The following is a 27,080-nucleotide window of genomic DNA, read 5'->3' as shown; positions in this document are numbered from 1 at the left end:
AAATTGTGGTATATGAATGTTATGGAATATTACTGCTCTGTAAGAAATGACCAACAGGAGAAATACAGAGAGGCTTGGAGAGACTTACATCAACTGATGCTGAGTGAAACGAGCAGAACCAGAAGATCATTATACACTTCAACAATGATACTGTACGAGGATGTATTCTGATGGAAGTGGATATCTTCAACATAGAGAAGAGATAATCCAATTCCAGTTGATCAATGATGGACAGAATCAGCTACACTCAGAGAAATAACACTGGGAAATGAGTGTGAACTGTTTGTTTTTCTTCTCAGGTTATTTTTACCTTCTAAATCCAATTCTTCCTGTGCAATAAGAGAATTGTTTGATTCTGCACACATATACTGTATCTAGGATATACAATAACATATTTAACATGTATAAGACTGCCTGCCATCTAGGGGAGGAGGTGGAGGGAGGGAAGGGAAAAAGTGGGAACCGAAGTGAGTGCAAGGGATAATGCTGTAAAAAATTACCCAGGCATATTTTCTGTAAAAAAAAAAAGTTATTTAAAAAAAGAAAAAATTGTCCTTACATATGTTTTGAAAATAAAAACTTCAATAAAAAAGGACCCTAGAAGTTTCCCCCCACTCAACCATTAGGAAAGATGATATTTAGCTTTTCTTTAAAGAAAGAAAGAAGTGTTGCTATTCTTAACAATACTATGTAGCATCAATTGGCCCCATTACTTTTCTTATTGGTATATGGTATTCATCATTATTAGACACCCTGGCAGAAGCAAAAATTCAAATTCATTGCAAAGCCAGCAACACCCATATCTTGCTCAATCTTCCTCTAACTTGCTAAATTTGATAGCTACTACCTAGCTCAAAGATTCCAGGTTCCCTAACGTCCCCCATTCTGCCTTTCCTTGAGATGGAAGCTCACTGAAGCTCCAGGTTCCATCACATTCCAGTGATACTACCTCCATTATATTCCCCAAGTTTCCATGATGGAAAAAATGGTTTAAAACTCCACATCCCAGCGTTACACTGCTGAGATGTTGCTTGCTCTGGACCTATGACCATGCAGGAGGTCAAAAGGTGCCCCTCGGTCCAGCCCTCACCCTCTGTCCTCTGCCCCCCCAAACCCAAGAACTTCTTTTTCATCTTCAGCCCTGAACACACTGGTGAAAAATCCAATTCTCTCCTCTCTGGGGTGCTTTCATTGGGACATTTAATCTCATTTCCTGCTGTGTTCTTCTTTTGTCCTTTCATTTTCCCTTTGTCTGCAAAGTTTAGAGGATTTCTCAAAAAATACTTGATGCTGCTGATGATAGGAAGATTCATCTCGGAAAGGACAGCAACGTTCTTCTTCACATCAAAGGGTGAGGCAAAAGAATGTTCTGGCTGAAAATCTTCTTTAGGTTCGTCTGACTACTGAATTATTTAGTCCTTTGGTTTCTGTATAAAATCTTTTTGATAAATAAGTCTCAGCAATGGCGTATGAGTACCTTTAAGAGGTGTAATGATCGCTGGTCAGACAGGCAGTGCAGGGGTTTTCCCAGGGGAGACTTTTTATTTTTTGAAAAGGAATTATCTTCCCCATCCTCCAAAGCCCAACTCAGATGTCATTTTCACCAAGCTCTATCTAATTCTCCCACCTGTAACCTAGGATCTCAGAATAGTGTTTTGTGCTTAGTAGGAACGATAAATCCTAGCCAAATCAAAGGGAAATGAATGAACCTCTCTCTTTTTTCCCCTCTAAGATAAACATTTTTTTATTATAGTTTTTTATTTACAAGATATATGCATGGGTAATTTTTCACCATTGACGATTGTAAAACCTTTTGTTCCAATTTTTCCCCTCCTTCTCCCCACCCTTTCCCCCAGATGGCAGGTAGACCAATACATGTTAAATATGTTAAAGTATATGTTAAATACAATATATGTATATGACCAAACACTTGTTTTGCTGTACAAAAAAAAAATGGACTTTGAAATAGTATACAATTAGCCTGTGAAGGAAATCCAAAATGCAGGCCGACAAAATAGAGGGATTGGGAATTCCATGTAGTGAATCTCTCTTTTTAAAGAGATCTCATTCCACATTCTCTTTACATCTGGAAAGATTTTGCGCTGTACACAAAGTTACAAGCAACTCCTTGAAGATAGGGTCTGTCTTACTTATCTTTGTTGCTATTCAGTTATTTCAGTCTTATCTGAGCCTTTGTGATCCTATTTGGGGCATTCTTTACAGACACACTGGAGTGGTTTACCATTTTCTTCTCCAACTCATTTTATTTTATTTATTTTATTTTTTTTATTTAGAATTTTTTTTCACAGTATATATGCATGAGTAATTTTAAAAAAATAATATTATCCCTTGTATTCATTTTTCCAAATTATCCCCTCCCTCCCTCTACTCCCTCCCTTTGATGACAGACAATCCCATACATTTTACATGTGTTACAATATAACCTAGATACAATATATGTGTGTAAATCCCATTTTCTTGTTGCACATTAAGTATTAGCTTCCGAAGGTATAAGTAACCTGGGTAGAAAGACAGTAGTGCTAACAATTTACATTCACTTCCCAGTGTTCCTTCTCTGGGTGTAGTTGTTTCTGTCCATCATTGATCAACTGGAAGTGAGTCCAACTCATTTTAAAGATGAGGAACTGAGTCAGACAGGATTAAAAGACCTGTTCAGGGTCAAATAGCCAGTATATGTCTGAGGCTAGATTTGAACTCAGAGAGATAAATCTTCCTGACTTCAGGCCCACAATTCTGTCCATTGCAGCACCCCCTACCAGCCCATGTCTTATTTATCTTTGCGTTTTTATAATGTGTAGTACAAATACAGAAGTACAAAGTACAAAGTTCCTTGAACACACGAGCTGTTTAATAAATTCTTAGCATTATGATATGTCTAATTTTTATCTGGACTAAGCAATATAGTGGGTCCAATCATTGTTCCTGACACAAACAACCAAAAAACTGGGAAAATGAAATGGTTAATTACTTTACTAATCACCTTGATTTGTAGGAGTTCCCTTAGTATGTAGAATAGGCTAGACAGACCTGGGAATCAGATAAAACTGGAGCATTCCTTGCTAGGAATATCAGAAGTTTCTTGCAGTACTTGTGCATTGGAGGTGATGTGATTATTAAAATGAGCTTATTCTCTCCCTTTCTCAGGAAATACTAAATATAGCTTCCCATATAAATAAGGCAACTGTGATGTGGCCAGACTGCCTTGATTGGCATTTTTTAAGTTACGAAGATGGAACCTAGGCTTTCCCAGACTGCTTTGATAGTATCTTCAAGGCAGTCTCAAAATCTCAATATACATCTGTGTTCCCACCTAAATTCCCCTTTCCCTCCCCAAAGTCCTTATATTTCCCCTATAAAAGATGTGCTCCTAATGAAGATCTTTACTATGTCCTTTTCAGGACCAAGCCCCTTATTAGGTGCTCTCTTTCTGATCTTATAGCTCCTTCCCTTTAATGGCATTTTTCTCTTTTTTATAGCTGACTCTGTCTGGTTAGTCTGCTCAACTTTTCTATGGATTCATCCTGCCTATCAATGGCGTACTCACACCCCATGGCATATTCCTTTAATGGCTTCTTCCAAACCACTTCCCTTGCTAATTCTCTTACTCTTCCCTATCTATATTTACCACTACTACTACTTATTTTGCCTCTTCATTTTGTCTATAACATCTTCTCCTAAATAAAGGTACTTGTTGGTAAAGAAGAATGCCCTTGTGAATTTGTCACAAGCATTTTGAACTAGGAATTGCTACACTGACCATCAGTGTACTAAACCCAGAACTTCCCCTGCTATGCCAGATAACTAATTCAGATTGACCTTTGTCAACTCCCAATTACAAAAACCAACCCAGGACAGAAGTGATCACCACTATGTGATTATATCCCCTCCACACAGTGATTTTGGTCTTTATGACCCCTGCTGCCTACGCTCACCTTGAGCTCAGTTCTAGCTGCGCTTCCATGTGTACATGTCTGCTTACTTAGGAGGAATAAAGTCACAGATACAACCTATCAATTTTGTTTTTCTTAACCTGAACTAAAAAAAAGTTGATATTAATGGTGCTGTAAGTTAGATAGGATGATGGAGATTTGGAGAATGTGGATTCTTCCTGGACAGCAAGGGACTTGGAACCACAGGACATATTGTTCCTGAAGTCCAGATGTTTACGTCTAAGTCCTTTCCCCAAACATCCCATTCCTATCTCATACTCCTGTTTTAGAGTAGTGTATATTATTCCTCTCTAAGCAGACTCTGTGGTCAGAGACCATACCGCATGGTGTAGGTCTCCTCTCAAGGCTCGGATATCCTTTTTAAATTGGGCATGGGTCAGAATAGAATCTAAAATGACCAAAATCTTGCCAGTGTTGGTATTGGCCAACTAAAAGATAGCCCTGAATTCTACTGGCAAAAGGCATATAAGACATCTAAATTTGAATGGGAGTGTTTTCCCTCTGTTCTTCAGGCACTTTATATTGCTATGCTACTTCGGGATCACAACCTGTCCTGTTATGAGATCAAAATAATATGCAGATTATAAAGTGCTTTACACAATAACTAGCCTATGCTAAGCACCTCATCATTATTATTTCTAGAATTGAAAGTAAGTTCCATACCTGATTACTCAAAAAGTTTTATAATGCCAATGGTAAAAAGATCAATGATTTTTATATGTGATAATTTGGGAATGCAATGGGTGTCATCTGAAGTTTATTGTTTGTTATTATATTTCTAAATTGCATTGTATTTTCTAAACCTATATTGTGAAATTTGAAAGACCATTGCTAACTAGAAACACTATTAAACAAAACTTCCCTTTTATTGTGGATGGTGTTAGACATGAGTAAGGCTTTTAAAGAGATGAGATTAAAAAGCCCTCTTTTTTTTGGGGGGGGGACATGTGAAAACTGTTAAATATTTACTGAGGTATTTATATTGATACTACTACTCTATCACTTATTTGATGTATGTCTGAAGCCTCAGAATACAGATAATTTAAATTAATAAATGAAGTGCTGTTTTTTCTTTGTTTTTTTTTTTTTTATTGGATGTGGCTACTTCATACTATAACTTTATAAGTTTGTTTAGATGTGATCAACCTATAATACCATATTGAGATCAATGATTTCCTATGGAAGAGGTCACCTAATTGACAATATATAATATTGTTTATGAACAACTATATCGACTTTGTTGTTAGAAGAGCAGTTTTTCTTTTTAGTTTTTGTTTTTGCTGAGGCAATTGGAGTTACGTGACTTCCCCAGGGTCACACAGCTACAAAGTATTAAGTGTCTGAGATCACATTTGAACTCAGGTCCTCCTGACTTCAGGATTAGTGCTCTATCCACTGTACCACCTAGCTGCCCCAACAGTTTTTCTTATAATCTGAGATGTTGTTAAATGAAGACTTGTACCATTTAAAATTTTTTTTTTAAGTGAATGGATGAATCAGGAAGTTGTTAGGTCATTCTATCAGCTCTGTTTGTAATTAAGAACTTATAAACTTCCAAGTTTTGTCTACATGTAAGAGGAAGTTTCACCTAAAATTATTTGGCTATCCCATATGAAAATTAAAGGATTGTTAACTAAATTATTTGGAGCTATTGTTTTCACTAAGCATTTACATAGTTATTTTAAAAAGGAAAAACTGCTAATTGTAGAAAGAAAATACTGTGTCAAATCTCCTTTGTAAATTCTTAGAATCATCTAATCATAAATTGTTATCAATCCTATAGAAGAGTTCTCTGTGTTGCAGAATTCTTGATGAGTAAAGAGGATAAGAAATGGAAATCCTTGCACAAAATGAAATTTTCAAGCCTACTTATAATGTAAAGCAAGTTTCATCTGATTTTTTTGTCTATCACTTGTGAAGATTTTATACATCTTGAAGCAACTTAGTCTTAATAAGCTCTACTAATAAAGATTAATTTTGCCTTAAGGAGTAAATTGTAAAAATATCTTTAAAAAAATGATATATATTATGTTAATTTGAAGTATAAGTGAACTATCACATATTCAATATCTATGTGACATTCCAGAATGTGTTTTTCTTAATTTCTAGTGATATATTTAAAAAGAAAGGGAAAAAAAAGATATTGAGTAAAATTTTAAAGGTCTGACAAACTTTATTGTGATCAGGCTAATATAATTGGTTGTATTTTTTTTTTTTTTTGGCAAATAAAAATTTAATCTCCTCTGTAAGTACGTTTTGACTAAGGGAAGGTTATAATTAGACATTTTGTGATGATTAGGAATTTAATTTGTTATAATACTTTGGGAATTTATAATACTAATGCCAAAGCCCTCTTTGTAGTGTCCAGAAACTAGAAACTGAGTGGATGCCCATCAATTGGAGAATGGATGAATAAATTGTGGTATATGAATGTTATGGAATATTATTGTTCTGTAAGAAATGACCAGCAGGATGATTTCAGAGAGACCTGGAGAGACTTACATCAACTGATGCTGAGTGAAATGAGCAGGACCAGGAGATCACTATATACTTCAACAACAACACTATATGATGATCAATTCCGATGGACGTGGCCCTCTTCAACAATGAGATGAGCCAAATCACTTCCAATAGATCAGTAATGAACTGAACCAGCTACACCCAGCGAAAGAACTCTGGGAGACGAGCATGAACCACTATATAGAATTCCCAGTCCCTCTGATTTTGTCTGCCTGCATTTTGGATTTCCTTCACAGGCTAATTGTACACTATTTCAAAGTCCATTTCTTTCTGTACAGCAAAACAACTGTTTGGTCATGTATACATAGATTGTGTTTAATTTATACTTTAACATATTGAACATGTATTGGTCAACCTGCCATCTGGGTGGGAGGGGAAAAATTAGAACAAAAGGTTTGGCAATTGTCAATGTTGTAAAATTACCCATGCATATATCTGCTAAATAAAAACTATTAAAAAATACTAATGCCAACTTAATAAATTCCAATTTTAAAGATTTACTTTTGCTTTAAGGTTGAATAAGAGAGAGAGAGAGATCTGTCATTTTAGACATTCCCAACTAATTTACTTCCTAAAATTTAGTGACTATTCTTTTTAATATCAAGATAAATTTTAAGCTGCTTTTAAGAAAGGGAAACATTTTCAGGAAGAAATATTTAGATTTAAAAATTCTTGTAAAAATCTTTTTAGAAGGCCTACTAAATTTTCTTTTGCAAGCTAATTTAATGTAATAATAATTTGATATTATAATTATTATATTTGATATTATAATGATTATATCGAAAGCATTGTGCTTAGTGAGACTTCTGGACCCTGAATATTCTTTTTGAGGTTTCATTCTTAAGTTTACTGTGTCCATGGACAATCCTTAAATGGGAACATTCAAACAAAAAGGCAACAATCAGGAGCTCAATGGAAGCAACATCTGAGGTTTAAGGCTAATGAATATCTGTCTCTGGAAATAACCATAGGGAGATTATGTAGAAAAGACTAAGGTGGACTCTTCTTATTCCATTTCCCCATACAAGAATTCTGTTCACCTGGTTCCATACGCTAGGTAATTACTAGTGATGTTGGCTTGAGGATCAGTTTTGATGCTATCATAACTGTGTCCCTGCCTATAGCTCTCATAGACAATTTCTGTTATATGGGGAGACAAAAAGTGGAAATTTGCAATTGCAATACTAAATTATTAATTAGAATTGTTAGTTGTTAGAATGATTCCAAGACACCTAAATTACTTTAACAAGCTGTAGGTGGGAAAAATTTTATTGTTTTGAGCTAAAATTTGTTGTCACTCCATGGCCTAAGCAAGACTTCAATTAGTGCTTGAATTTAGAATATGCATAGGATTCAACTTCTGAAACATCTCATGCTTTCAGAATGATATAAATATAATTAGGCAAACAAACTTGCAAAAGCAAAGATGCAGATCTATTAGGTTGTGAGGTTAAAGTGAGGAAGTCTTTTGTTTCTGTTTTAAGGAATAGGATTTCAGTATGGATAATTATGTTGGTATAAAACTATCTACTCAGCATGAGTACTAGGTATATCAAGATAAGTTGTAAATTTTTTGTGATGAATCTTTTATTGTTATCAATGTAAGATTATAGTCAAAACTTATTATTTAGGATATGTAATCCTTGAAAACTGAAGCTGTGATTATTGAAACTTCCTGTTTTAAGACATTATGGAAGTGTTAACTGATGTTACACTGAATCAGATTCCAGATATTATCATCAAGGAATGCTATTGAGTCAACGATCCATGATGGCAGCAACCCTATGGAGTTTCCCATTCATAAATTGTAGGTGGAGTTCTCTTGGGAAAGATTGGGAAAATGATTTCACATAAAACTGAAGTAGGATTCTCCTGACTCAGTTTCTCAACATGAATTTCTACATCCCACATGGCTGACTTAAACCTGGTTCAACGCAGTTGGCTACTTAGGCAACTTTTGCCTAGAACTGACATCAAAATATGGGAATACTTCCCCTTATGTCTCTAATTTTTATAGTGAATTTTTATAACTAAGGGGTTTTATAAGTCCAGCACTAACTCTACTAAATGATAAATTAATACTGGAGATTTGAGATAAGTATGAGCATCTTACAATTTTAACCTATACTAATATTATAACTAACATAACAAGGAAATGATATTTTTTCATTAAATGGAAAGATAAATTTTGAGAAAAGCAACAGGACTAGACTAATTTTTTCTAAGAATTATATACAGATTGATAATTTTATAGGGCAGAAGAAAAGGCCCTAAAAAAGCTTCCTAAGGAAAAAAAAACCCATTACATAGACAGATTTACTCATGAAATTGTATCAAACATTATTAACAGGCACAGGATTTAGGTAAGAATAGAAACAGCAAATGACATGAAAAATCTGGCACTATCCTTTATGCACACTCTCTCCCCCTCACCTGTGCTGTTCCAACTTCAGCCCTTTCCCCTTCCTTTGCCCCTCCAGGCTAAGGGAATGTTTTCTTAGTGACATGTCTCTGTTAAGAAGGGACTTGATGTTAATATTTGTTTTCTTAGATATTCTAGATATCTTAGATATGATATGTAAATCTCCCTTCTCAGAACTAGTCCATTGTGAGCTCTCTAACTAATCAGATCTGTACCTGATTTAATGTAATGATGCAATTATAGGAATTATGGGAAACATTTTAAGACTTTCTAATTTTAAAAATATATGCATAGTTTTCAACATTCACCCTTACAAAACTTTGTGTTCCAAATTTTTTTCTTCCTTTTTCCCCCACCCCCTACTCTAGATGGCAAGTAATCCACTATACATTAAACATATGCAATTCTTATATACATGTTGCCACATTTACCATGCTTCACAAGAAAAATCAGATCAAAAAGGGAAAAAAAAACGAGGAAGAAAACAAAATGCAAGCAAACCACAACAAAAAGGTGAAAATTCTATGTTGTGATCCACGCTCAATCCCCACAATCCTCTCTCTGGGTGTAGATGACTCTTTATTTCACAAGTCTATTGGAACTGGCCTGAATCATCTCATTACTGGAAAAATCCATGTCCATCAGAATTGATCACTGTATAATCTTGCTATTGCAGTGTACAGTGATCTCCTGGTTTTGCTCACTTCACTTAGCATCAGTTCCTGTAAGTTTCTCTAGACCTCTCTAAAATCCTCCTGCTGATTGTTTCTTATGGAACAATAATATCCCTAATATCCATATGCCACAACTTATTCAGCCATTCTCCAACTGATGGTCAGCTGTAATGTTATTCTGTAGATTATAATGTTCTCTGGGAGCAGGTTTCTTGGAGAGCTTCTGAAGGCAGCCTTAGTTTCAGTTCAGTTTCAATAATCCCAAATCCAGCCAGGAATTAAAGTCCAGACCCTTTATTGTCCCCTTCAAAGTCTTGTCTCTTTTCCTGGGGCCCGGTTAGCTTTTATAGAGTTCTATCTCTCCCCTTGGTTCCAAGAGCTCTTGCTGGTAGTCCTTTGTCTCTTCCAGCTTCTGCCTCTCGTCCTTCCAATGTCTCCAGCCAGCACAAAGCTGGAAGTTGGAATGAATCTTGACTCCTCCTCCCAGAGAGTAGGCTTGTGGGTTTCTGACTTGTGAATCTCCCTGAAGTCCAAGAGTAGGCTTGTCCTTTAGTGGGCTTGTGAACGCCTCCTTATATATGCTCTCTAAGGTGTGAATATGTGAACTAATGTGTGAACTCATTTAAAGATGTGAACTAAGTACATAAGCATTGTCTCCATTAATTCCAGTGACTTAGCACCTTGTTTCAAGTTCTGGCCTATAACAGTCAGCCACTCGGTTTCCAATTCCTTGCCACCACAAAAAGGGCTGCTATTAAATAGGCATCATATGTGGCAGATAATTAGGGCCTTGATTGCATTAATATCTCCCAAATACAGCTTATGTGGGAGTGGAAGGAGGTGGTACTTGTTTCCAACTGTGCAGTAGGAAAAAAAAATATAGCTGGAAAATGGGGCTGTTCCCTAGACTCCACCTGAAACACACACACACACACACACACACACACACACACACACACACACACACACACACACAATAGGTCAAGATTCTAGCTAAGAATCCCAGTCAAATTCAGTACAGTCTTCAACGTGTGAATCATTCTGGCACATAGCATGGTAGAACTTTCCTGGAAGAGATAGCCATAAACTGACTCTTAAACTCACCCAATACAATCCAAGAGACATTTATCAAGCACCTATCATGTGAAATTCTCTGCCCAGACAGGCAAACATAAAAATAAAAGTGTCTCTCCTTTCAAAATGTTTGCATTCACCTGGAGGTTGAGATATATACTCAGATAAGGATAATTATAGAAAGAAGAAAAGATGAAGTAGAGGGAGAGTAAAGGGACAGAGAATAAGAGAAGTAAAGGAAGAGGAAGAGAAGGAAGGAGAGCAAAGGGGAGAGTAGAGCAGGTGAGAATTTAAATACCAAACTAAAGAATCTTTTTTTTTTTAATATTAGAGGCAATAGGGAGCCACTGAAGCTTCTTGAGCAAAGACATTTTATAGTCAAAATTTCACTTTAGGAAGATTATTCTGACACTGTGAGTGGAGAATTGGAACAGGAAGGGGCCAGAATCCAGGAATGAATTTTAGTTTGGATAGTGTACGACACAGTTGGACAGACTTGAGGAGGTAGAAATATAGAATAAGGAGAAGGGAAATAGTGGTATGAGCACCATTAATATATAGTTACACTCATACTGAGTTTCTAGGCATGCATCATAACTAAAATATTCTAAAATAGAGGCTGATTCCACTATAAATTTTGGACTGACATATGGAGGGCTTTCAGGGGCTCAAATTAGTCACTTAAATCCATTCTTTTAGATGCTTAGGATACACTTGAGATCTATCAAATTCCTTTAGCAAGAATGGTCGATGGAGCTAGAGTTAGAAAGTCCACAGTTCAAAACCAACATCATATACTGACTAGCCATGTGACCCTGGGCAAATCACTTAATCTCAATCTGCCTCAGTTTCTTTATCTTAGATGCGGAAACTCTGTCAACCTGAAAGCATAATATAGATGTTAGCTATGTTACAGTTCTTATTGTTGTTGTCATTATTAAAGAATCCAGTACTCCAGGCACATTCCATTTGCGGCGTATCATTTTTCCTTACAAATATTGGTTATCAGCTCACATAGCAAAAAAAAGTTTTTCTTTTATACAAATGACCAACATACTACAACTCTGTGGGGGGAGGCAAGGGGAAAGTGAAACATATGGGATGCTGGAAGGAGAGTATACGGTGTTAAAAATTAGTTCCAATTTATCACTGTTATTTTAGCAAGTTTAAAAAGTCATGCAAGTCAGTTTTCAGTTACTGCAAATCCTGCCTACATAATCACAAACTGCTACAGGGCTCTCCTACCTAGGAGAGCCAGGCAGGAATACAAATCTGGGGACCAGGCAGCTGCTGTCTAGTTACACTTTTTCAGTTAATGGAGAACAGACATGGAACATGATGATCTTCCAAATCACATGATTCTGCTAGGCCTAAGTCTATGATAATGGAACACTGCCCTTTCACAGCATATCACCTAGGCAGGAAAGGTCTTTAGGATCCAGACAAGATACTGAATGATCATTATTGTCACAGGATTTCATTTTTTTTCCTGTATTACGTGGAAGATTTCTGTTCCACTAGCAGTATTTTTTAAACTTGTCATTTTAGAAAGAACTATATCATCTCTATGTACAACTAGGCAGGATTTCAGGGCCTATGTAACCAAAGAGCAGCTTTGAGCTTGTTGTCACTGCCAGCCTCAGTCCCACTGGCTGGGGGGTAGGGCTGAGCAGGCAATACCCTGCTGTTCATCCAAGGTGACCTTCGACCTTACTAGCAGACTAGCACGTTGCAGAATATTTTAGGGGGAGGTATAAGGGATAGATTTATGGATGAAAGGGTTGGAATGGGGTGTTTCTAGGGTGTAGTATTCATGGCCAGAATTCATTTTTCCTTCCATCTCTGCCACTCTTACACGTAGCTCTTATATCCTATACTGAGCCTGCTGGGTTGAGATTAGGAGAATTTTTCTTCCCCACTTTTATAGGATTTGTGAGGCCTGTAATTGGCCAACTCCTCGCATTGCATTGAAACAAACAGAATTTGTGCTGTTTGTTTGGGGACCCTGGGTTTCATCAATGAAGCACTCCCTTTATGGAAATTCCCTCCATCCAATGTCTACGACTTATCCCTTCAGGGAGTTCTCTGGGGCATAAAGAGGTTAAGTTCAGGAAAGTCTTTCTGGTGTTGAGGCTGGCATTGGAACTGCTATGGCTGCCGCTTCTCAAGGAGGATCTTGCAGTCTTAGCTGCTGATTGATATTCCGCATACAATTCTGCTTTGTCTTATATTAAAAGTATGAGGCAAGGATTTTTTTTCTGCTTTTTCTACATGCAATTTTCAGGTAGAAGGAAATGGAATGCTAATTTAAATAAATGATCACCATCAGGCATGTCATTACTTTGCCTCTATCCCAGGAGGCCACAAAAATATCCTTTAGTTCAACAAAGATTTATGAAGTCTAAATTCAATATTTGTTTATTTTGCAGACCTTCCTTTTCTATTCATCATAGCCCTCCCTCCAAGGGGCTGGCTCACACAACATCCTATCACTCTGGGCACTTGGGGGTTTAGTTGAGGTCTCACACTTCAGGAGCACAGAAGTGAGACAGTAGACAGATTCCTATTACAGCTGCATAGTCCTCTCAGTCGGAGGGTCAATCACCCAGAATGGAAAAATACTTTCTTGACTTACTTTCCCAAGAAGGACTAGCTTTCAAGAGACTCCCATTTATTAGGGATTTCCATGAAAGTCAAGTCTCATTTTTCTGTAGAATGATAGTATGGAAGAGGAATGGACGTTTTCATGGCTGTCCCAGCATAGTATACTGAGAAGATTTAATTTGTCAAACGCTTCAAGTTGTCTTTTCAACCTATCTTACTTTTCAGGTAGGGGAACTGAAACCCATAGAAGTTTTCACTTGTCACTATTTGGTGGCACAGATGGAAGTGAAACTCAGGTAGCCAGAGCCTTCCTTTAGTGCCTTTCCCACTATCCCCATGCCTTTTCCTCTCATCTTGGCAGATGAGGAAACTGAAGTTAGAAAGACAATGGGTTCTGCCCAAAATTAAAGAGGAAATTATGGTGGATCAGAATTAAGAGCCCAGTAAGCTTTTTTTTTTTTTCCTTGAGGCCATTAGGGTTAAGTGACTTGCCCAGAGTCACACAGCTAGAAAGTGTTGAGGCCAGATTTGAACTCAGATCTTCCTGATTTCAGGGTTGGTGCTCTATCTACTACGCCACCTCGCTGCCCCATCAGTATGCTTTTATAACACAAAAAAATATGGGAAAGACAGCTACCATTGCAGATTAGAGGAGAAGCCTAGGTCAAAAGCTTCAAGAGTACAAATTTTGACATCTTGCTTTCTGACAATATCTTGTCCCCTACCTCTTAGAATAAACCTTTTCTTTGGGGCAGCTAGGAGTTCAAATTCAGCCTTAGCCCTTACCTGTGTGACCTTAAGCAAGTCATTTCAAGCTGACTGCCTCTAAAAAAAAAAAATAAGCAACAAAAGACTAAACCTGTTCTTAGCCTTCCTGTGACCCCTGGTATCTAAGCCCAGCCCTCCTTTCTCAATCAATTTTGCCCTCTCTGGCTTCACTCCTATACACAGCTCCTAATTCCATCATCTTTTGCTTTGGTGTTTCACTAGCTACTACTTAACATCTAGCTCCCTTGACCTCTTGGTCTTCCTGAATTGCTGCTTTTTACTCTTAGTGTTGTGCCATGGTTCCCTTTTAATGTCCAGACACAGTTTCCCTAATTGTTATTCTGCCTCGGGTTATAGGATAAAGGTTTTATATCTTCAGGCTATAATCATTCCTTCTTAATGTTTGATGGGATAAAGGTCTATCCATTTTAGACATCATTAGAAAATCAGGAGCCTTTCTGGTACCTCCCTCCATTATGTCATTCTAGGTCATCCCCATCCAGGTATCTCCCCCATTATGTCATCATTCTTGTTACCCTATAAAAGAATCTTGTATCCGAAATTCACTGCTGGATTCTTGGAGCCCATAGCCTCATTCAGCCTTGGGAACAAACCATGGATCCATTTGGTCCCATGAAATCTCTCCCTTTCAAATAAAATATTAATAACTCTCTAATCTCTATTCTGCTTCAGTTTCTCCGGCATTACATTAGGAATGCCCAAAGAAGACAAAATCACTGAGTTCTGGAGTTAAAAGGGATTTTAGAAACCATCTGGGCCAACCTTGTGACAGGAATTCTGCTCTATCTTTTCTCTTCCTCTAGCTATACATCTCTAACACCTTGAACTGATCTTTAAAGGGTACAGCCTGAGCGTCCCAGATACCTTGCTCTCTCTCCTCCGGCTGCTTTCCATCTTTTTTATTTTCCTCTCTAAATTGTGGTACCCAAAATGCAATGCAAGAGTCCAGGGCAGACTGACCAGGGCAGACCGTAATGAAACTAGCATTTTGGCCATCACGCCTATTACAATTCTTTCACCTACGCCAATTTTCTGTTCCAGGGAAGCATCCTTGAAGAAAGAAAGACATGAAATCTAGCTGTTTTTTCCCCTTATAAAGGCCATGGTGTACAACAATAGCCGGACAATCACTGCTGCTACTCAATTATTCCCTTCCCCCAAAGAATGATTCTCTCACAGCAGCTGTTTCAAAGCTTTCCTTTTTTCCTTGCCTTATCCACCCACTCTTTACTCTTACAAGTTTGAGCCCATCTGTCCTTCCTACCTAGCACAATGCCTGGCACTTAAAATACTTTTTGAATGAATACACTAATGAGATGAACTTCCTAAGCTCTCCTCCTCCATTCTTCAAGCTTTAGCTTCATCACCATCTGTTTCTTTTATCTTTCCATTCAGAGAAGAAAAACTAGTACTCCAGAAAGCCATTTTTTCACTCATTCATTCACTCATTCATTTGGTCCTATTCTTTAGCCAGAATGCTCTTCCTCAGACATACCTTCAGTCTTTCCCTTGCCGTCTGACTCTATTTGCCTAGGGTTTCTAAACAAAAGCCTTCCCTTGACTTGGCTACCAGAACATTTTTTTTCTACCTCTTCACTGTTAAACTCTGGAAAAGTTCTTTACAACAGACACCTTTTACCTTTCCACGACTAGCTTCTTCTAGAATTTTGACACTGTTGATCTGCTGATCGGGAGCTGTGTGTCCCAAGGGTTTGCCCTGGGTCCTCCTCCACTTTCCTAACAGGTTTTTCTTTGGTAATTGTATTTACTGCCATGACCCTAATTAACCTGTCTATACACAAGACTCAAATCTTGATTTCAAGGTTGGAGATGTTTGGGACAAAAAGACCTACCCAAACTGACTACTACATAGATCACTCATAGAAAGCAGAATTATTTATTAGAATCTCGAGAAGCGGACCCCATCCTGGTCTGAGAGCCACATTCACAGCAGGAGAGAGCCACTCCCTTGAAAATGTTCACAGCTTTTATACATTTCAGACAAAGAACCTCCAAAATCCCACCCTCTCTATGTTGTGATTGGTCACATATGTCTACTGTTCCCCTAGTTGATCAGTGGAATGTAGTAGACAAGGTGATATACAGCTTCTTTGGCCAAGTTGGACAATGGCATGTAGTCCAGGCCTTATCTAAAATCACGTGATTCTGGAGAAGCCGAAACTGAGGCCTATAGGCTTGATTTACTTTAGAAATTTGTAAGTTCTTCACCCTTTTCCCACATAGAGATCAAGACCTACAGGAGTGTCAAAGAACGAACATGGGATTGAGAGTTAAAGGACCTGGGTTAGAAACCCAGCTCTTTCATTTACCTACCCTGTGACTCTGGCCAAATCATTTTCATTTTCTGACTCTCAGATTTCTCCATGTGTAAGAAGAGGGACCCAGACAAGATGATCCCTGAAATTTCTTCCAAATTTACCCATATGATACCATGATTCCCCCAATTCCTCCAGAACATCTTTAGGTGAATATTCCTGTACTATTTCAAATTTGCAAACTTTTCAAGTGTAGTTTGTAATCTTTCCCTTTAAGCCTCTTGTGCCATTTAGCCTCATTATATTCAGTCTGTGGCCTTGTAATTCCCCTAGAATCACACATTCCTAACCTTACCTGCCTTTCATTCTTACTGCTGGCTCTACATACAACAGGTCAGCAAGTCTTGTGAGTTCTACCTGCAGAGCCTCTCCAGCCCATTCCCCGTCCACCCTTTCTTTTCCTACATCCCTCCCTCTATTCTCCCCTACAGAATCTTGTATCATGGCCTGTTGAAGGACCTTCTACCCCATGCATTCCTTCAATTTGCCTTTTTTCCCACTGCCAGCATACTCTTTTTTCTCTATAGATCTGGGCAAGTGTCTCCAATAAAATGTCTTTGGTAGCTCATTCCTCACTAATAATAATCTTAAATAATAAATTGGGCTTCTCTGCTTGAAATTCCAGGCCTGTTGTCTTTTACAGCTTCTTCTCTTACTCTTTTTCTCAACACACTCTATACACTAATCAAGCTCAGAACTGGTTCTGTACCTCTCCTTACATGTACTCTCCCTCCATATGCCCCTTCTTTCAAATAAGTGGGAACCTATGACTGGCATGGCCTCCCAAATGCCCAGGCCATATTCTCTAGGAAACCTTGCTTGTTAGCCAAGGTGACTGGGGAGCTTCCTCCACAGACCGCAAGTAGTAGCTTACAAAATAAAAGATTTCAAGCTGAGATGAACCATGAAAGTCAAAGACTTCAATCCTCTCATTTTACAGATGAGAAAACAAAAACCTCATGAGGGAATGTTACTCTCTCAAGAACACGTACAGGGTACACATCAGACATGGGATTTGAACCAAGGTCCTCTTATCTTCAGGATCAGGGCTCTTTTCATTAGCTTTGGCAGTCTCCTAATTTGAATCCTCATCATCTAATTCCAAATCCAATGTATATCACTATCCCATGGTGATTCTCCATGGTTTGATAACCTTTTGAAGCACTTATGTACCTCTCAGGTCAAAGTGTATTAGAACTGTCTACATTGGCACCTCTTCTCCCTGCAAGCCTGGCACTATGCTTCTATGAGCACTGGATCTCGTCCAGGAAAGGGAGCTGTGTGTGCTTGGGACTGCATAAATTATAATCTGCCCTTATTGAGATCCCAACCATCCCAAGTGAAAGAAAGGTAGAAAACTAGAATAGACCAAATACTTCAACTCAAGAAAAAAGTATGTCAACACGATCATTTTTCATGGCATAATTCAATTGCTTATCATACAAAGGAGGATACGAACAGGACTACTAATTCTCCCCACAGGGATCCTTTTTAATGGAGAAAAAGTAAAGAAAATGTAAGGAGTAATTGGTCTCTCTCTACATTACTTCAGAGTTGGCTGTACTATTAAACTGAGTGGGAATCAGGAATATGCTGATATTAATTTTAATCTATCATATGTCTTTGATTTCATATTGGAGAAATTGAGAACGCTGAGTCTATGCCTCATAAAATCTGCCGGTAGCTCTCACTTAACTCCCTATAACAACTATTTTTTCTTATTCAAAATTTTTTGATTTGTAATTAAAATTCATAAGAGTTACTTCAAAAATATCTGACCTGATCTATTAAGTTCTTGCTTCTACCTCCTGAACTATCAAGTTGAGTGGGTAGGGAAAGTTATTAAAGCTTAGAGGTCACTGCCAACTGTAAATCAACTGAAAGTTCTGAAATGATAATATATATTAAGCCCAAGCCATTGACATCATCTAAGTTATATTAGTCTTTGACACCCTTGATAACTTAAAATAGGAGCTACAATATGTGGGAGGGGGTTTTAATCCCCTGCTATGGTGAAGTACACTACAAGGCAAAGTGAAAATTTATCAAATTTTCTGCTTCCAACAGTGAGGCTTCCGCTGAAAGTCTCGAAAGTAGAAGTATCCTTTAACTACTTTTTTTGATCTCCTTAATGGTTTTGTGCTTTATATCAGGAAAACATCACCTAAAGCTTCCATCTTTTCATTTCCTTTTCTTTGTGCTATTCTCTTTCATGATTTCCCCCTTGTATTAATGATTTTCATGTATATTAGATAAAGAAAGGAATAGTGGGAATGACTAACCAAATAAACTAAGTTTATCTCTGAGAGCCTTTAAGAGTTGGAGGAACTTCATGAATTTGGCAGACCCCTAGTGGAGAATCTGAGTTTGAGCCTTGGATTCAGGCCCCTGCAGGAATTATTATTGGAGGAAAAGAGTTTCTCTCCCAAGTAACCAAGTCATTTCAGAAAGACGGTATCAGAAGCACTTTTAGTGCATCCTGCAGGAACAGAGAGATGGAACCAAGAGGAATCAAGGGTAAGAGATAAGAGAAGGAAGATATCTCTCCTTTTCTCCAAGAGAGATGCCTTCTCAAGGACTTGAACCAAACTCTTAAACTAGAATCCTCAATGTAAATGGCCAACTACTAAAAGGTCTCTCAGCTATTTAAAGTCCCCTGGAGGAGGGATGTCTATGTAACTGACCGTTCTGCACAGTGCCAGGAACATGAAATGTTTAAGAGAAGGTTGTTGACTAAATGTCCACTGCCCCAGTGTCAGGCTGGCTATATCTGCCATGATGATAGGGTACCCTGAGGGGTTAAAGTCTCTCTCTCTCTCTCTCTCTCTCTCTCTCTCTCTCTCTCTCTCTCTCTCTCTCTCTCTCTCTCTCCTCTCGATTCATTCTCCTATCATATTTACTACCATTTAATATTGATTAACTTTAACAGAGGGGTATTTTCTTTGAAGACTTAGCAAAAACAAAGTACAAAATCTTCCTCAATAGCACAGTTAACCTTTGGAGAAATTAGGCTGAACCCATCTTAGTTCCTACACCAAGTTCAGCAACACTGATAGTTTAGTTTTTGTCTCAGTTACAGGTGGGTCTAGGTTCCTAAATTCAGGTCTTTCTTGTTGCGAGCTGTCGTCTCTAGAAGCTGCCGGATCGCTCTCTGGGAAGAGATCTGCTGTGTCTACTCAAATCTCTCAGACAGATTCTTCTTCCTGTAACGAACCGTTGTCTCCAGGCAGTTGCTGTTAACTCTTGTCCAAAGAAGTGACTTCCCTTCCTGCAGAGAGCCCCGTCAAGCCTGATGCAATTCAGAGTCTTCTCCTCTTCCTGGAGTGCTGTCCTCTTTATCCTCCCAGAGAATGGGCGTGGGATAATGCAAGGGCTTCTGGGAAGAACCACTTCAGCCAATGGGCTTGCTCCTTCTATCAAGTCAACCTGAGTTCTCACCTTGTAATTGTCCAACCTGAATTCTCACCTTGTCACTATCCAGACAACCCGAGTTCTCACTTAGTAATCCTAACACTTTCTCCTGGGGAATCAATGCTGCACTGGCTGAAAAGTCAAACAGAGGAATTCTGGGATGTCAAGATACCCTCCAGACTTTTTGACCTTACAAGGTTCTACTCCCTTCACAAATCTCGGGGAACAAAGGTATCATGGAGCTTTCTCAATAATACTGAGGCAAAGAAGAAGTTGATAAAGCAGATAAATCTTGAGGAAGGCCTCTAGAGATAATCAGAGAACTCCCTCTTCATTCAATAAGACAACATGCATCAATTACAAAATGGCTTCATGGTCTCTCCAAGGCACTTCCATACTTCAGTTCCATGTCAGAATTATCATATTTATTATGTTATCATAATTCTCCTAGAGGAAGGGATCAGGCTCCCCCTCATGGTCAATTGAAGAGATGGCATTAGAAGCACTCAGATGTGTCAGGTTCATTTGTTGGCCTATTACACATCCAGGATTCTTCTTGATCCCGTCAGAGGTTCTAATCTCACAGAGAGACCACAGGATGTAAAGTACCCTTATTTCCTCTTTAAAACTTCCTGTATGCATATGGGCATGTATGTATAACTATATTTTTTGCTGAGCTTTGGGGCAGGGAGAAGAGGAAGGGACACCTTTCCATTTCATTACCATTTTGATAGATCTCATTGTGGGAGATTGACTTTCTTATTTCTCTTTCCGGAACTTTCATGTTATCTTTCTTTTCGTCTTATGTTCCAGGTTTTAGAGTATGAGTTTTTCATTTATATTTAACCACATGGTCCTTGAGGATATAACTGTCTTATTGGTTTTTCAATACTCTTCACGCCTATCAAATAGCAGGCTATCAATAAGCACTTGCTGAATAAAATTGAATGAGATTATGGGAGAGATGCTGGAATTCCTAGAAGACAGGAGTCTGCTAGCAAGCTGGATGAAGAAATGAGAAAGGTAGGAGGAAAGTCGGGGTAAGCCAAATCAGGTAGCAGGAATGGCCTGGCTTCAGTGGAGTCCGTCCCCAAGTTGCAATTCTTTCTTGTCTTGTTGTTTATCTGCCTTCGGAGCCAGAAAGGATGATCCCAATTGCTAGAAAATCAGCTTGCTTAGGTTTAGGAACTGGCTTTCATTTGTGGGCCAAGTCTCTTTGCCTATAGCTACTATGCAATACCATTTTCACCAATAACTATTATTTCCATTTTTATATATTTATAGTCTGAGACAATCTTTCAATCGTGGCGCATCTTCTCATTTTCTCATTTTTCTGGTAGGATATTTTGGATACAGATTTTGAGGGCCTCAATCTTTTGTTCCTCATCCCCTATCAGAATTTGGGGTATCTCTATGTCCTCAAGGTAATTATTTTTAAAGGCAGGTAATGACTACAATCTGATTACTAATCCTGCTATCTGACTTCCCAGGCATCAGGGACCAAGGTCAGCAAAAGAAATGCATTAAGCCCTCGGGTGTAGAGTGCCAATTTTCAGACACTCCTATAGCCAATTAAGGAATAGAACTGACAGGCTTTTAAGAGAGGCTTATCCAGGCTCAAGGAGCAGTAATGTGGAAGCCTCTAGGCAATGTCCCAAATAATAGTGTAAAGCAAGAAAGATGGAAGGGGTAGAAAAAGAAGGGGAAGGGACTGTTGGGAGGGAGTCATGAAGACACTCCTTGACTTGGGGCTACAAGAAACACAAAAGTCCCACCCAGGCCCCATCCCTGCCACATTCATTGTGACTGCCCTAATCTGGTGGTAGCAGATAATAAGATGATTGCAATAATGAATTTCAAACTCTGGTCACCGTCTATGAAGGCTAGAACATTTGTGTGAATAACATTTGGCCTTGATTGCTGGGAGAAATGGAGCTGGAGAAGAGGCCAGGAAAAGAAAAAAAGCAAAAACAAAAACTGCTAGCCAGCACCACACAAAAGCAAATAGCAAAACATTCCAGACCTAGGGAATTGTTAAAGAAAAAAATCCCAGCATCTCAATATTGGAAGGCACCTCAAGATATTTAGTCTAAAAAAAACCCAAAACATATTTAGTCCAACCAAGTCTTGAAAAGAAACTTTTCTAGCAAATGCTCACTCAGCCTCTGCCTGAAGTTCTCTAGGAAGGGTCCTCTCCCTCCCTTCTTCCTCAGGCAGCCCATTTTTCTCAAGTCTAGCTCTAAATGTTCAAAAGGTTTTGCTGACTTGAAATTGAAATATTTTTCTACAATTTATACTACAAGCTCCTGGAGGAGGGCCCTGAGGCCAAGCAGAGCAGGCCTAATCTCTCTGCCTCATGCCAACCGCTTCATATTCTTGAAAATACTTTTCATAACCTCCAGAGTCCTCTTTTCCCATATTAAATGTTCCCACTTCCTTCATCTGCTCTTCCCCATTTTGGTGGCCCCACTCATGGTACTCTCCAAAGTGGGATGTAACTGATGCAAAGTTATATTTTGTTTTGTTTTAATCCAGGAAGCTCAAGACTTGAAATTTATTCCTATTATATTTCATCTTATTAAAGTCACTTCAACTCTCTAGTTTGTCAATATATTTTTAGATCTGGACTCTTTCACTTAGTGAGCTAACTATCCCTACCAGTTCTATGTTAAGTACATATAATAAACATATCAACTAATTCTTTATAGAGGACTTTGTGCTTTTAGAACAGGATCAAGCACAGAGCCCTGACACATTCCACTGAAGATCTCTTTTCAACTTGATAGGAATTCATAAAGGACTACTCTTTAGGCCTATCTAACCATTTCAACCATTTAGCAGCTAGCTAGCACCATAGTGCCAAGAGTGCTGGGCCAGGAGTCAGAAAGACAACTTTCTGAGTTCATGTTTGATCTCCTACACTTCCTAGCTGTGTGACCCTGGACAAGTCACTTCACCCTGTGTACCTCAGTCTTCTCATCTGTCAAATACATTGGAGAAGGAAATGGCAAACCCCTCCAGTATCTTTGCCAGGAAAATCTCCAATAGGGTCATGAAGAGTCAGAAATGACTGAACACCACCAACAGCAAAACCATTTCTGAATATGTCATTTCGACTCTTCATTTAGCCTACATTTATCTTATCCAATGAGATATTTTATCAAATGATCTCCCAGCAAAACAAACAAAACAATGAACAGATGAGGTTCTTGACAGAGTCTTGTTGGCTCCTTGTCACTTTTTTCCTTTTTTTTTCTTCTTTTTTTCTTTTCTTTTACTTTTCTAGTAATGTTTTCTAGAATTTTTCCAAGAACAAAAGCCAGGGGGCCACTGGCTTATATTTTTCAGACCCCATGCTCTCCCCTCCCCTTTTTTGAAAATAGAGAAAAGATTTGGCTTTCTCTAGTTCTTTAATAACATTCTTGTTCTTCATATTCTTGCAAAGATCACAGAAAATAAGTCAGTCACTGTATCTTTCAAGTCTTTCATTATACTGAAATGTAATTAGGATTGTAGAATCATAGCTCTAAAGCCAGAAGGGATCTCAGAGATCATCTAGTCCAATGCTCTCATTTTATAGATGAGTAAACTGAGACCCAGAGAAATGAAGTGACTTGCCCAAGATCACACAGGTAATAAATGCCAGACGTAGGATTGGAACTACTTTCTCTCTACTTTCTGTTACCTCACTCTATAGATTTGAACTAATTAGAGAAAGTCTAATCTCTGTACTTAATATCTTGGGTATGATTCCTTATGGACATTTTTGATTCTGCCATTTCCAATTCATTCTTATTGGCAGGAAGTTAGAAACTAACAGCAAAACGAACAGCCTCCTCTTTGCCTTCATTCATTACCATGATCCCATCAACCCCTAGCAGCCTTCCTTTGGTCATCTCTTTTTCTCTATCAAAACCAAATCAAACCAAACAAAACATCTCATGCCAGGTCAAATAGAGAAGCTGCCAATCTGGGTAAATTTCTCAATAAGGTCTCATTCAGCTCTTAGGTATAGACCTGATTTCTATCCCCACCCATGTTTACACAATGACATAATTAAGAAAAACCTGCCATGCATTTATTTAATGTAGAATTCTGGGTTAAAATTATTTAGGTTGGCTATCTCCAGTCCTGAAGTGAAGCTGACAGTTTTTTTCTACTTAATTTTTATTTTCCTGTATAGACAGAAGTTCATTCAACTGAAAAATTGGAAAAGCATTGACACTGGGTCCATTGACAGACTGTATGTTTATTCTTCAAGGATTAGCCCAGCTAAATTCAGACCACCTCTTGTCCAGAAAATAAGTGTTTAATAAATGATTTTTATGCAGTAAAAGATACACCCACTCTGAAGAAATCATAGACCCCTTACATATGAAGTATTAAAGTACAAAAAGAGTCAATGTTCACACCAGAAATTAAAGCAATTATCAAATTAATTCAATTAAAAAACTAGACCACTTGCTTTATCTCAATTTCACAAGTAGTATATGTGACACTGATTAATTTTGTGATGATTCCACTTTGTTATATGTTTGTGACACCAGTGCAAATCTAATTTGCACATGATAGTCTTTTGAGTCTTAAAAATAGTTAGCAGGACATTCCTGACCCTTCCCTTTTTTAGGATAAACACCCTCTTTCAATCTAACCTTATATGGTATTGTCTTACAGCCCTGATGACTTAGATAGGGGTTTTCTATCTTGTAGGAAACATACTTTTGAGAGACCATCAAATTATTGTATGAGATCCATGCATTCATGTGCAAATTCATAAATGAACTAACATACACTATTTCACTTGAATAAATATGATTTTCACATAAAAATGTAGTATTCTTCAAATATATATGGATGTCTGGAGGATCACTATTGGATTTGTTATCTCATCAATATGTGTATTTCCTACAAAAATTGATATTATAGCCTTTATATAACTACTCTTATATCCTTATATTATATTCATATACATACCCTTTCGCAAATCCCCCACAATGAGCCCATCCAATGTTCTGAGTATCATCCTTCACTTCTACTGATTTTTTATGAATAGCAGTTGAAACAAATGTTCTCTCGACCAGATATCCCTCACTTTTACCACATGACCAGCTCACAATTTCTTCCAGTTATATGTCTCTCTAATGACATTCTTTAAGTGGTTTTTCTTATACATGTTGGAGGGGATGTGGGAAAACTGGGACACTAATGCATTGTTGGTAGAATTGTGAACTGATCCAAACATTCTGGAGAGCAATCTGGAACTATGCCCAAAGGGCTATCAAACTGTACATCTCCTTTGATCCACAGTGTTCCTACTGGGATGATATCCCAAAGAGATCTTAAAGAAGGGAAAGGGCCCTGTATGTGCAAGAATGTTTGTGGCAGCTCTTTCTGTAGTGGGCAGAAACTGGAAACTGAGTGGATGCCCATCCATTGGAGAATGGCTGAATAAATTGTGGTATATGAATATTATGGAATATTATTGTTCTGTAAGAAAGGACCAACAGGAGGATTTCAGAGAGGCCTGAAGAGACTTACATGGACTGATGCTGAGTGAAGTGAGCAGAACCAGATCATTGGACATAGCAACAACAAGAGTATAAGATGATCAATTCTAATGGACGTGGTTCTTTTCAAAAATGAGGTGATTCAGGCCAGTTCCATTGATCTAGTGATGATGAGAGCCATCTACACCCAGAGAGAGGACTGTGGGAACTGAGTGTGGATCACAGCATAGGATTTTCACTTCTTTTGTTGTTTGCTTGAGTTTTTTTTCTTTCTCATTTTTCTTCCTTTTTGATCAGATTGTTCTTGTGCAGCAAGATAATTGTATAAATATATATGCCTATACTTGATTTACATATATTTTTACCACATTTAATTTTTTACCACATTTTGGATTACTTACTATCTAGGAAACGGGGTGGGGGAAAGGGGGAAAATTGGAACATAAGGTTTTTCAAGGGTCAATGTTGAAAAATTAACTTGCATATATTTTGAAAATAAAAAGCTTCAATAAAAACAGTAAAAATGCTAAATCACTATTAATTAAAGAAATGCAAATTAAAACAAAAATAAGTGATTTTGCTTGTACAATTCATGTTGAGTAGTGAGCGGTAGCTTTCTTTTGACCTCTTTTGCTTCAACACTATCCTTTGGTGAACTTCAACTTGAATTTCTTTGAAAACTAGTATCCTACAATTTACAGCTGCTCTGTGCATGGGGTTGTGATGAATGAAATACATATTCATGGTGCTGATTTCATAAGGCATTTCTGTCAATGGACATGAAGGATATGACTACCAACACACTGTCCCAGGCTCTCAGATTTAGAATTGAAAATCTAACCTTATCCCACCCCCATGTTCCAGATGAAGAAACTCATGCTAAAAAGATATAATGACTTATCCAAAGTCATCAAGGTGCTAAGTAGGAGATAGGAAATTTGAACCTAAGACCTGTGACTCCAAATGTAACATTCTTTCCATTGTACCCTCAAACGCATTAGATATCTAGAAACATTTTTAGTATCAAAAAGTCAAGAATTACTGGTTTAGACTTTTTAATGAGAGAAAATAATTTGGATTTCTTTTTTGTATACATAGTCTAAGTATAATGGCGTGGCCATAAAGGCATAGATTTATTATGGAGTGTTGAAAGGTTCTAAGGTATGCAAATGAATACACCAAAAAACAAGGCTGAATTATAGTGAGTTCATCTAGATGTAGCTCTTATTATTGGCCTGCCTCAGGCAAAAACATTTGTCATCTTGCCTCTTCACTTTGGAAGCTATGCAGAAGCCCAAACAAGATTCTAGAAGCTGTCTGTGTGTGCATTATTTTTTTAAAATAAATTTTTATTGATATCCTTTGCTTTCATATCCCTTAAATTTCCTACTGCATCCCACCGATTCCTAGAGAGTCATTGTGCCTTATAACAAAGGAGAAAAAAAGAGGAGAAAACAAACAAAAAGTCCCAACTTCAACAAAAGTAACCAACATGCTGAAGAAATCTTATGTTATATTTAATGTTTCCCACTCATGGACCCCCAACTCTATAAGAAGCCAATGATAGGATCTTTTCCTATGTCTCCTCTGAGAACAAGACTGATCATTATCATTTTGCACAATTCCACTTTTCTTGTTGATGTTCTTTCCGTTTGCCTTTTTCTAGTACTGTGTATACTGTTTCCCTGTTTTTTCTTCCTTTACTAATCATGTTCTCCATTTCTTTCAGCACAGTAAGATCTCCTCACATTCAGGTACCAGCCAAATCCCAA

At 37.9% G+C, this 27,080-nt stretch overlaps 1 long non-coding RNA gene across 2 annotated transcripts in view; it reads right to left on the bottom strand.

The window, feature by feature from the left end:
• The window catches only part of LOC141548669 (uncharacterized), a 679,315-nt gene that overhangs the window by 410,304 nt on the left and 241,931 nt on the right, over positions 1-27,080 (bottom strand). The window lies entirely within an intron of this gene.

Source organism: Sminthopsis crassicaudata, chromosome X, assembly GCF_048593235.1.
Source record: "Sminthopsis crassicaudata isolate SCR6 chromosome X, ASM4859323v1, whole genome shotgun sequence".
Taxonomy (NCBI): Eukaryota; Metazoa; Chordata; class Mammalia; order Dasyuromorphia; family Dasyuridae; genus Sminthopsis; species Sminthopsis crassicaudata.
Note: the sequence above shows the minus strand (reverse complement) of the source record. Positions and strands in the feature narration are given on the sequence as shown.